The sequence below is a fragment of the Oryx dammah genome, unplaced genomic scaffold (assembly GCF_014754425.2).
Source record: "Oryx dammah isolate SB20612 unplaced genomic scaffold, SCBI_Odam_1.1 HiC_scaffold_28, whole genome shotgun sequence".
Classification (NCBI taxonomy): Eukaryota; Metazoa; Chordata; class Mammalia; order Artiodactyla; family Bovidae; genus Oryx; species Oryx dammah.
The window spans coordinates 100127687-100140207 of NW_024070212.1; the positions used below are offsets into that span (position 1 = coordinate 100127687).

At 42.1% G+C, this 12521-nt stretch overlaps 1 protein-coding gene across 2 annotated transcripts in view; it reads right to left on the reverse strand.

Moving 5' to 3' along the window:
- ST3GAL3 (ST3 beta-galactoside alpha-2,3-sialyltransferase 3) overlaps positions 1–12521 on the reverse strand; it is a 226476-nt gene that overhangs the window by 163843 nt on the left and 50112 nt on the right. The window lies entirely within an intron of this gene.

A 12521-nucleotide genomic window follows, 5' to 3' on the forward strand; every position in this document is an offset into this window, starting at 1 on the left:
TTCAGAAATACTGTGAGTGCTCTACTGATTTGGAGCCTTTCCTCAGGCCCCCAGATGCCCTACGTCACGTGTCAAGAGTCCCTGCTTCAGAGCCCACCTCTCTCTCAAGCCTTCCATGATTGCACGGGTTCCTTCTCATCTTTGAAACACCTAACCCTGCCCTGTCTTATCCTTGGTTCCTTTCCACTGTCTCAGCTTTCAGTCTGCAAACCTCTTAGGCCCTGGTGCCTCTCCTCCTATGTACCACACACTGCCTCAAACAAAGCCGAGTAACCAACTATCTCTCAGTGGTAACCCTTCTTGTTGACTGACAGAAAAAGCCACTGATATCTCTACCTTGGCTTCGCTCTCTCCAACCCAAGGGCTGCTTGGGTGGTATTGACATGAAACCCACAAAGAGCTATCAGTGGCACTTGCATGATTATTTCCCTGTAATCCTATCTCTCCCTACTACCTCCATGCTACCTTGAGGACCACGTGCCTGCTTTAGCTGAGGGAGACAGAAGAGCTTGTTTTCATAGCTATATGACAGGATTAAAGACTTCTCAGCTTTCTTCTGTATCACTAAACATACACACACACACAACTGAAGTTATTTTGCCTCTTTCTGCCTTTTCAGAGCAGGGAATCCTTAAATTCGCAGCTCTGTTCTATCCTTTCTCTGGTAAAATTTTGTTTTCTTGAGTTTTTTTTAAATACTCCCAGGTAAACAAAGCCTAAAATCACTGCAGATGGTGACTGCAGCCATGAAATTAAAAGACGCTTACTCCTTGGAAGGAAAGTTACGACCAATCGAGATAGCATATTCAAAAGCAGAGACATTACTTTGCCAACAAAGGTCCGTCTAGTCAAGGCTATGGTTTTTCCAATGGTCATGTATGGATGTGAGAGTTGGACTGTGAAGGAAGCTGAGTGCCCAAGAATTGATGCTTTTGAACTCTGGTGTTGGAGAAGACTCTTGAGAGTCCCTTGGACTGCAAGGAGATCCAACCAGTCCATTCTAAAGATCAGCCGTGGGTGTTCTTTGGAAGGAATGATGTTAAAGCTGTAACTCCAGTCATTTGGCCACCTCATGCGAAGAGTTGACTCACTGGAAAAGACTGATGCTGGGAGGGATTGGGGGCAGGAGGAAAAGGGGACGACAGAGGATGAGATGGCTGGATGGCATCACCGACTCTATTGAGTCTGAGTGAACTCCGGGAGTTGGTGATGGACAGGGAGGCCTGGTGTGCTGCGATTCATGGGGTCACAAAGAGTCGGACACAACTGAGCGACTGAACTGCACTGAAACAAAGCCACAAAATGATGATGGTGATTTAATTATGTAACTCTGGGAAACTGAAAACATAACAGTTTTAAAGTGTCTTTGATTCACCAATAGTAACTAAATCCAGCTACCACAAGGATGTGAGCAAGAGATTACTGTACAGTGAGGGTCTACGTCCATCCTATTCCTCTTGGGCACCCCACTACTTTAGTTTCCCTACCAGGGGAGATGGGACCACGTGCCTGGGAACTGGCCAATGGAATGTGGGTTGCAGAAACACCTCACCTCCAGGCCTGGTCCACTGAGACCTTTTGTACATTTTCCATGTTCCTGGTTCTGCCCTGTGAGCTGGACCAGAGGACCCAGTGGGTGACCCCACAGCTCGAGGAGCTGGCAGTCACTAGACTGAAGCAGTCTGTGTCCCTGAATGAATGAGATAGGACAGAACCTCTGCCTCTGTCCTCACAGATCCACACTATACTGTGCCAGGAGAGAAATGAAGATTCCTTATGCTAAGCCACTGAAACTCTGGAGAAGAAAATAGCAACCCATTCCAGTATTCTTGCCTGGAGAATTCCACGGACAGAATTCCATAGATAGGCCTGGTGGGTTATGGTTCATGGGGTCGCAAAAGAGTTGGACACGACCGAGCGACTAACACACTGAAACTTGGGAATCATCTGTAGTATTAAAGGGTCTACCTTAACTAAAATGATATTATCTTGAACTCAAAGTTAAAAGCAACAATTATTCCTGGGCTCCCCTGGTGGCTCAGTGATAAAGAATCTGCCTGCCAGTGCATGGGAAATGGATTCGATCCCTGATGTGGGGAAGATCCCACATGCCACAGAGCAACTAAGCTCACGCACCACAACTACTGAGCCTGAGCTCTAGTCCCCAGGAGCCGCAGCTACTGAGCCTGAGCTCTAGACCCCAGGAGCCGCAGCTACTGAGCCTGAGCTCTAGACCAGGAGCCGCAGCTACTGAGCCTGAACCTCCTAGAGCCTGTGCTCTGCAACAGGGGAAGCCACTGCAATGAGAAGCCCAAGCACTGCAACAGAGCAGAGTAGCCCTCACTTACTGCAACTGGAGAAAAGCCTGCACAGCAAGCCCAAATAGTCAAAATAAACTTTTTAAAAAGTAACAGTTATTCCTAAGTATTCCTTACAAGCAATTCTGTCTGAAGCTATCTTTTGTTGGATTTCACTAGCCATGTAGCTATTTTTCCTTTTGTGTGACTTGGGCACTGGTGCCCCTCAGATAGCCCCTGAGTAATGACAGACTAGTCCAGCTGCTGGGATCATGGTGGGCAGAAAGCCCCTAGCTCTCAGCCCTCTTCAGGGAAGGCCATGGCAGAAGAGAGCTGTCTTGCTCAGGGTCATGCTCTTCCTGGGGTGGCCTCATTCAAGACTAGTGGCATCCAATCACTAGTCAAGGAGAAACTATAAGGGCACAGCCCCCTCTCCTAACTCAGAGGGACCATCCCAACTTCACTGCCCTCATGGGATAGCCTGAGGCCTTTCTTGGGACTCATCATGGCCCAGCTTCTCCCTCTGAATAATCCTGCTTCCTCCTCCTCCTTTTCACATTCTTTCCCCAAAGCACTCCACAATAAGCTTTTCACACACTAATCTTTATCTCAGAGCCACTTCCCTGTGATCCCAACCTGAGACAGGCACTACATCCTTGATGCAATACCATGTCATCAGGGAAGCCCTTAACCAGTTATGCAGGTGATAAAACTCGGGTTCACAGAGCAGATAAATTACCCAGGGTTGCAGAGCTGGGGCTCAAAGTCAGGCCGCACTTACTGTGAAGCTTCAGCTTTCGGATGTCGTGCATATACTTGCATACTACATATATGTCTTGCATATTCAGCTCTAAGAGAGGCTAAGAACTGCAACCAGTTCACTAAGTAACTTGCAGGGGGGACGGCACGAAAGCAAAAGGCAGGTATCTATGATTCCAAAACCCATGGTCTCTCTTCTCATCCCTCCACTCCCTCCACTGATGACAGGCAGAAGTCCTGCCTTCTGGGTGCACACGGCCTAGTGAATGAGTTAGTGAAAGAATAGCTCAAGCACAATTTTGCCAAAGATCAGCGCAAGCCTGTCCTGAGGCAATCAAATGGTTCTTCTGCCCTCTTGTGGCTCAAGGGGACTGCAACATTTCAAAGTTTCATTAAACTACCATATAAAGGCACTTGGCAGTCAAGAAACAAAACAGCAGGCGGCAACTGTGATTGGCTCAAAATGGAGCAGATTTAATAACGCAAAACTCTGATTATGCCAACAACTGCTTGCAATAAGAGAGTTAATAATAAGAATAACAATACACTAGAGAGTTCAGGGAACAACAATAAAAAAGTATTTTGGGGAATTCCCAGGCAGTCCAGTGGTTAGGATTCTGCACTTTCACTGCTGAGGACCTGGGTTCAATCCCTAGTCAGGGAACTAGTAAGATCCTGTAAGCCACACATGGGCGCAGCCAAAAAAAAAGAAAGTATTCTGCCATGAGGATAAAGAATACAATAATCAGCTACATCCTTTCAGAACAATGACAAAAGCTTAAAGCATTCTGAGGATCCCAATTCTTGCTTTTCATACTTAATATATTTTAGAACTCTTTTCATACCAGCACATTCAGAGCCTCCTTATTCAGGGGCGGAGCAACCCCACTGGATGGGAGAACTTAGCTCCTACTGGTGAATGCTCTAGTTCCTTTCACTCGCCTGCTAGTAGAAACATGATGCAAAAAGCAAACGTTGCTGTGGATATTCTTGTAAACAGACCATTTTGCAAATGTGCGCCTAAACCTATAGATAGATTTCCGGAAGAGGAAATGTTGGGTCAAAGTGCAGACTTAAGTCTTTCTTTTTGAAACTCCTTCCTCTGACTTTCCCTCCTATCTTTCTGGCTGCTCCTTCTTGGTTTCTTCCCATACCTTCTTAGAAGTGTAAGAAACACTGGTTATTTAGGGTGACTTTGTAAGAGGTCACCACCTGCCGCTCACCCCTTAGATACTGGTACCCCAGGATTCCATCCTGTCTCTTTTATCCCACATCCTCTCCTACCTATCAGCTTTCTTCCCTGGGTCTCATGCTTCGACATAAATCTGTATGTAATACATATGCCTGTATATGTATAAATATGAATATACACACACAAGACTTCCCGCCTTGATATATACATTCTGTATACTGTATACTTGCATATAAATGGTAAGATTTGTAACCCAAATTGAAGCAATTTAAGGGGGTGCTGCCAAGCAGCAACTTTCACAGGAGAAAACTATAGCCCCAAACATTTTTCAACCTATACTTACCTGCCAGACACCTGGAGTGAATCCACAGAAGTTACAGTTAGAAGTACACAGTAAAGAATCTGTCCACAATGCAGGAAACCCAGGTTCAATCCCTGGGTCAGCAAGATCCCCTGGAGAAGGGCATGGCTACCCATTTCAGTATTCTTGCCTGGAGAATCCCATGGACAGAGGAGACTGGTGGGCTACAGGCCATGGGGTCTCAAAGAGGTGGACACGACTGAGCGTCTAAGTACATCTCCCACCCTAGCATACTGTTTCAAAAGGTCTCTCAAAGTAGCCACAAATTAATTCAAGGGCTGGAAAAGGATAGAGCACAGAGGCCAGTAAACAAAAGATCGGAGTCTTTGGTAGCTGTGGATACTAACCTATGAAAGGTTTTTTTTTTTAATGAAAATTTTCTAACCACATAAAAGTGGAGAGAATATAACGAGCCCCGCCCTACAGATCAAACAATTAAACATTTTGCTACTGGCTTCCTGGTTTCATTCTCTTCTTTACCAGCCCTCCCTCGCCCCTCTTTATTTTTCCTTCTTTTTTGGTTGCATTATTTTAAAACAAGTCCCTGACATCATGCTTGATCCCTAACTACTTTGTCTAGACATAACTATAAAACCCAAAGACATTTCCTTACATGATCACAGTGTCATCGCATCTAACAAAGTTAATTTGTCAGTATCATCAAATGCTCAGTCCACATTCATATGCCCACAATTATCTCAAAAAGCCCTTTTACACTCAACTACTTAGGTTCTGAGGAAACCGTAGAGCTAAAGAAATTCCAAGCCCAGCCTGCTTAAAAGCCTGTGGTTATTAAATCTTAAAAGAATTCCCACGCTCCCAAACCCCCACCAACAGAAAATGCACTGCTAAAGCTGTACAGCTCCCAGGAAGGGCATTTCTCCCACTGCCCACCCAGCCTGGACAGATGACAATGAAGGAACAGTCAGTCTATTCCCTTCAGCTATCATCCTCCTATCCCTGGGGTCCTAAGCAACAACTAATGTATTTTCCGTCTCTACAGATTTGCGTATTTTGGACATTTCACACAATATGTGACCCTTTGTGACTGGTTTCTTTCACTTAGCATGTTTCAAGGTTCACCCATGCTGTAGGATGTATCAGTAACTCATTCCTTTTATTGGTGAATGAAAAGTAGTACGTCAAGGCTGTGTATTGTCACCCTGCTTATATAACTTATATGTGGAGTACATCATGAGAAACGCTGGGCTGGAGGAAGCACAAGCTGGAATCAAGATTGCCAGGAAAAATATCAATAACCTCAGATATGCAGATGACACCATCCTTATGGCAGAAAGTGAAGAGGAACTAAAGAGCCTCTTGATGAAAGTGAAAGAGGAGAGTGGAAAAGTTGGCTTAAAGCTCAACATTCAGAAAATGAAGATCACGGCATCTGGTCCTATCACTTCATGGCAAATAGATGGGGAAACAGTGGAAACAGTGAGAGACTTTATTTTGGGGGGCTCCAAAATCACTGCAGATAGTGATTGAAGCCATGAAATTAAAAGACACTTACTCCTTGGAAGGTAAGTTATAACCTAGAAAGGAAAGTTATAACCTAGTTATAACCTATTAAAAAGCAGAGACATTACTTTCCCGACAAAGGTCCATCTAGTCAAGGCTATGGTTTTTCCAGTGGTCATGTACGGACGTGAGAGTTGGACTGTGAAGAAAGCTGAGCGCTGAAAAATTGATGCTTTTGAACTGTAGTGTTGGAGAAAACTCTTGAGAGTCCCTTGGACTGCAAGGAGATTCAACCAGTTCATCCTAAAGAAGATCAGTCCTGGGTGTTCATTGGAAGGACTGATGTTGAAGCTGAAACTCCAATACTTTGGCCATCTGATGCAAATAGCTGACTCATCTGAAAAGACCCTGATGCTGGGAAAGATTGATGGAAGGAGGAGAAGGAGACGACAGAAGAGGAGATGGTTGAATGGCATCACCGACTCAATGGACATGAGTTTGGGTAAACTCCAGGAGTTGGTGATGGACAGGGAGGCCTGGTGTGCTGCAGTTCATGGGGTCGCAAAGAGTCGGACACGACTGAGTGACTGAACTGAACTGAAAATTCTATTGTACAGATAAAACACATTTTATTTATCTATTCACTAGTTGATAGATATTTGGGTTTTGTTACTCTTTGGCTGTTATGAATAATGCTGCTATGAATGTTGTGTACAATTTTAATGCGGACATATGTTTCAATTTCTTGAGTTTATGCCACTCAACAGAGTGGATCAAATGGTAACTCTATGTTTAACTTTTTAAGAAAACTGCCAGCCTGTTTTCCAAAGTGGCCACAACATTTTATATTCCCACCAGCAGCACACGAGGGTTCCAATTTCTCCACATCATCACCAACACTTATGAGCTGTCATTTTGACTAGAGCCCTGATGTAAAGAGCTGACTCATCAGAAAAGACCCTGATGCTGGGAAAGATTAAAGGCAAGAGAAGGGGATGACAGAGGACAAGATGGTTGGATGGCATCACTGACGCAATGGACATGAGTTTGAGCAAGCTCCGGGAGACTGTGATGGACAGGGAGCCCTGGCGTCCTGCAGTCCATGGGGTCACAAAGAGTTGGACATGACTGAGTGGCTGAGCAACAATCCTCAGGGGTATTAAGCAGTATGTTGTGATTTTGACTTACATTCCCCTAGTGACCATTGATGATGTTGTACATCTTTCCAGGTGCTTACTGACCATTTGTATATCATCTCTGGAGAAGTGCCTAATCAGATCTTTTGCTCATTTTAAAAACTGAATTATCTTTTTATTATTGAGTTATAAGTGTTATGTTTTCGATTTTTCCCCGTCTTTTCCACTGAAAAAAGAAAGGTTCCTAACCACCTAGGAAAGTACTGATTACTCTTTTATAGCAAGAAGTAACCACCAGAACTAGTTTCAAACCCATCCAAATCAATCAATAATAGTTTCACACCACAATACAAGCTTTTGAAAGCCAGAGAGCAAGAGTAGCTTCGCTTCTACGACTATGCTTCTGAAAATCATCCAATCAGTGAGTCTTACTCAGATAACTGTGAAGCCCCAGACAACGGGCAACCAATCCCTAAATACTCTTCCTTCTGAAAGTCCACCAGTCCCCGAGCTCCTCTCTTCTGAAGGAGCCAGAACAAACAGTAGTTCTTAAACTTTTGGTATCAGGCCTTCTTAACACTCCTAAAACTCACTGAGGGCTCCAAAGAGTATTTGTGTATATAGGTTAATAAGTGCATTAGTATTTAATATATTGGAAACTAAGAAATTTCAAAATAGTAATTTATTTAAAATTAATAATAAACCCACTATATATTATCATACATATCATAATTCTATGAAGAAATAGCTTTTCAAAACAAATGTAGGAACAGAGTGGCATCATTTTAGATTTTTTGCAAATGTCTTTAATTTACAACTTAATGAGAAATTCAGATTCTCATCAGTTTCTGAAACAGCTTTTTGCTTGTTTTTACTCTGCATGGCAATGAAAAATACAACTGATAGTACAATTGGTGCCACTGCTTTCATCTGTGCAAAGGTGTGAACAGTTTTACCTACCATCAATTTACAGTATTAGTGCAAATGTCAACACACTGCAATGGGCAATCAGTATCGTATTAATAAGAAGATATTAATACTCTTGACCAAACTCTGAAAACCACACTGCTACAAAAGATAGCTCTCTGCTTCATTTAGACAGATGACATCTTACAAGCACACTCTTTTTGCTTAAATTACCAACTATTCAACCTTTCGTTTCAGATATTGAGGGCTGGCCTCTTTCTTAAAAATTATTTTTTTGTTTGACTTTCCTATATTTTTTCTTCTCATTACACTTTTCTTTTTGTTAGTTTTAAGTAATGCACTCTATTTGTGTAGTAGTTATACCAGAAACCTTACCTTCATATTTACTTAAACTCATCAAATATACTTAACCCTCTTACCAAACAATACAAGAAACTCTTGTTTAACTCTTAACATCTTCTCTCAACTTACATGCTATTATTGACTAGTAATATGGTTCCATCTTTTTGCTTTTATAATGCCAAATATTTGGACAATACTGCTGTTCAATATTTACTTAAATTGACGCACATGTTTACTATTTTCTTTGCTTACCATTCCTTCCTGCATCTTCTTCTGAAGTCACTCTCTTTGTTCTGAAGTTTATATTTGGTAAGTGCTTTTAACTATCGGTAGTGAACTTTCTTCAGTGTTTGTCTCATTCTTGAAAAATGGTTTCAATACATGCGCAGGTTCTAGGTTGACACATTTATTCAAACACAATAGAATGCTTCACTGTCTTCCCGTTTGTATTGCTACTCTTGAGAAATCAACTATTAGTTTGTTATTCCTTTGAAGGTCATCAACTGTTTCTTCTCTATTTTTTAGAAGTTATTACTGAGGTCTAATTAACATACAAGGACTATACATATATTAATATAAAGTATACAACTTGATGAATTTTGACATGTATTTACAAAATCATCACAATTAAGATAATGAACATATCTATCAAGCCCAAAAGTACCTCATGCCCCTTTAAATCCACCTGATAACCTACCCCATTTCATACTACCCTTGATCTGCTTTCAATCACTATAATTAAGTTTGTCTTTTATAAATAGGATCATATTTTATGTACTCATTTGTGTCTGGCTTCTTTCACTCAGCACACTTATTTTGAGATTCATCCATGTTATTTGTGTATCCATAGTTAATTCCATTTTTATAACTATGGGAGGTGATGAATATTAACTAAACTTATTATAACCATTTTGCAATATATACATATATCAAATAGTCATGCTGTACACTTGAAACCAATATAACGCTATATGTCCATTATATCTCAATAAAACTAGACAAAATAGTGTTTCATTCTGTTGTTTTAATATTGAGTAGCCTTCCATTGTATAGGCAAAGCACAATTTACCCATTTACCTATCTTTGAGTTATTTCTAGTTTTTTGGTTATTATAAGTAAAGCTGCCATGAACATTTATGTACAAGTCTTTGTATGAACATATGGTTGCAACTTGCTTGGACTGGAATGGCTGGAGGTATGGTAAGGTGGATGTTTAATTTTTTAAAAAACTGCCAAACTGTTTTTCAAAGTGGTTTACATTTCTACCAGTAGTGTTTAAGTGTTACAGTTCCACATCCAGGACAACAGCTGATACAGTCCATCTTTTTAATTTTAGCCATTCTAAAGGCTTTAGAATAATATCTTATTGTGGTTTTATTTCCCATTTTCTCACAGTGACTAATGATTTTGAGTATCTTTTCACGTGCTTACTTGACATCTACATATCTATTCTGGTAAAGTATCAATTCATATAGTCTTCTCCCAGTCTATGGCTTGCCTTTACATTTTTGTGATTTTTTTCAAAGAGCAAAATTTTTAGCTTTGATGAAGTCCAATCTATTAACTTTCTAGTGCTTTTTTCTTGCCCTAGTTCAGAAATCATTACCAAACTCAAGATTCTCTCCTATATTTTGTTCTATGAGTTTGATAGTCTTAGCACTTCCATTTAGGTGTATGGCACATTTCAATTGAGATTTGTTTGTTTGCTACCATTTACAGAAAAAAAATTATTCTTTTTTTATTGAATTGCCTTAGCACCTTTATCAAACATCAGTTTGCCATATATGTGCGGGTCTATTTCTGGGCTATTTTTTGTTTCACTGATGTACTGTCCATCTCAATACTAGTACCACTCTTATCTTGACTATTGTAACTTTACAGTAAGTTTTGAAAGCAGGTAGCATAAACCCTCCAACTTTGTTATTTTTTAAAATTGTTTTTGATTATTCTAAATTCTCTGATCAGCACGGGAGTTTTGAGCTGCTCCGTTTCTGACCTGGGCCGGTTCACCAGGCCTTAGGCAACCTGGTGGGCCCCGCTCCTGGGAGGTCACCATATTGATGCCGAACTTTGGACAGCAGATCCACACAGCGCACTGCAGCCCAGAACTCCTGAGCTCAAGCGATCTTCCAGCCTCAGCGTTCCGAGTAGCTGGGATCACAGGCGCACGTCATTTTAATTTTAGAGTCAACTGTCAATTTCTTCCCACCCCCCACACCCTTTGCCTTGCCAAAAATCAATATACCAAGCCTTCTGAGAGTTTGATTGGGAATCCACTGACTTTTTTTTTTTTTTTTTGGCCATGCTGTGCAGCCTGTGGGAGCTTAGTTCCCAGACCAGGGAACCACACAGTGAGAGTGCCTACCCACTGGACCACCGGGGAACTCCCAGGAATACACTGACTCTTAAAACAAACTGAAAATAATCTTGTCTTCTGATCCGTGAACATATAGTGTATCTCCATTTCAATATTCCTTCATTTCTCACAGCAATATCTTGTGGTTTTCAAGGTACATGATGGCCATTCTGCTCCCTAGAGGGCCTTCTTCCTTATGCCCAAATAGACCATTCTCCTATCATGAAATGTACAGGCATACAGAAAGTGAATCCACCCACACCAAACGAACTGCAAGGAACCCTATGGAAAATAACACAGATCAAATCATAATTTTTATTCTCACTTTTCCCCATTTCCTTCCACTTACAAAGACAACTATTCTCTTGTGTTTTATACCTATATATGCTTATCTTTTTTTAGCATATGTTTTATGTACATTTACTTTTTTCATACTAACTTTATCTAGGAATAAGTTACATAAATTGCTTCACTTTAAAGAGTTTTAAATTGCTTCAAATACAATTTGAAGAGTTCTGACAGTATATACATTCATGAAATCACCACTACAATCAAGACACACAACATTTCTATCAAGAAACTCCCTGTGTTCTTCTGCAATCCATCATTGCCTTCATCTTTTATCCAGTTAAGTACTGATCTGCTTTTAGTTACTAATGTTTAGTTTGCATTTTATATAAATGGAAATATACAGTATGTACTCTTTTGTGTCCAGTTTCTTTTGTGGCGCACCGACCGGCCGGCTCACTAAGCGAAGGTGGCTGCGACTGGCCGGCACACTAAGCGTCCAAGGTCAGGGGTGGAAGCCGAGTGTGCCAGGCTGCAATGGCGCAGGGATGGCTGAGAGGAGCTACACCGCATCCGAGGTCAGGGGCAACATCCGAGAGGAGCTACCCCGCGTCCGAGGCCAGAGACTGCGCCCGAGAGGAGCCACCCCACGCCCGAGGCCAGGGGCAGTGGATGGGAGGAGCACCCCCACGGCAGCGGCCGGGAGGATCAACCCCACGTCCAAGGAGCGGTGGCTACCTGGGCGCAGGAGGGCCTAGAGGAGCCATCCCATGTTGAAGGTCAGGAAGGGTGGCGGTGAGGAGACACCCCTCATCCAAGGTAAAAGGCAGCGGCTGCGCCTCGCTGGAGCAGCCCTGAAGAGATACCCCACACCCAAGGTAAGAGAAACCCAAGTAAGATGGTAGGTGTTGAAAAAGGGCATCAGAGGGCAGACACACTGAAACCATACTCACAGAAAACTAGTCAATCTAATCACACTAGGACCACAGCCTTGTCTAACTCAATGATACTAAACCATGCCCGTGGGGTAACCCAAGATGGGCAGATTATGGTGGAGAGGTCTGACAGAATGTGGTCCACTGGAGAAGGGAATAGCAAGCCACTTCAGTATTCTTGTCTTGAGAACCCCATGAACAGTATGAAAAAGCAAAATGATAGGATACTGAAAGAGAAACTCCCCAGGTCAGTAGTTGCTCAATATGCTACTGGAGATCAGTGGAGAAATAACTCTAGAAAGAATGAAGGGATGGAGCCAAAGCAAAAACAATACCCAGCTGTGGATGTGACTGGTGATAGAAGCAAGATCTGATGTTGTTAAGAGCAATATTGCATAGGAACCTGGAATGTCAGGGCCATGAATCAAGGCAAATTGGAAGTGGTCAAACAAGAGATGGTAAGA